Raw genomic sequence first — 615 nt, forward strand, 5'->3', positions numbered from 1 at the left:
GTGCATCGGACGGGCGGCGCCGCCGTTCTGGGGCGCGGGCTGCTGCTGGTGCTGCTGCTGCGCCGGCGCGCGCGCGGCCGCCGCCCCCTCCAGCGGCCGGGCCTGCGGCGCCGCGTCTCTACCAGCCTCCACCCGCGGCCGCTTCGGCGGCGCGTCGCGCTCGCGGCCGCGCTCCCTCTCCAGTTGCCTGTCGCCCTGCCTGCCGGCCCCCTCGCGCCCGTCGTCCTTGTCGCCACGCCGCTGCCTGTCCCTCTCCCTCTCCTTCTCCCTGGCGGCGTCCTTCTCCTTGGCCCGCTCCTTCTCCCTTTCCTTCTCCCTTTCCTTCTCCCTCACGGTGTCCTTGTCTCTGGCGGCGGCGGCACTGCCACCGCCGCCGGCCCTGCGATCAGCCTGCTGAGCAGCCGCCGGCCGCTCCTCCCTGCGCGCCTCCGCTCCGCGCTCCCTGCCGCCGCCCAGCGCAGGCACAGGCGCGGGCGCCGGCGCCACCACGCTCCGCACCTCCCGCCGCCGCGGCTCGGGCGAGCGGCTGCGCCCGCGGCCGAGCGGCGGCGGCGCCCCGCCCCAGGCCGGCCCGGGGCCCGGCGGGCCGAAGCGGTCGCCGGGGAAGCGCGGCGG

The sequence above is a fragment of the Monoraphidium neglectum genome (genome assembly GCF_000611645.1).
Source record: "Monoraphidium neglectum strain SAG 48.87 unplaced genomic scaffold scaffold00760, whole genome shotgun sequence".
Taxonomy (NCBI): domain Eukaryota; kingdom Viridiplantae; phylum Chlorophyta; class Chlorophyceae; order Sphaeropleales; family Selenastraceae; genus Monoraphidium; species Monoraphidium neglectum.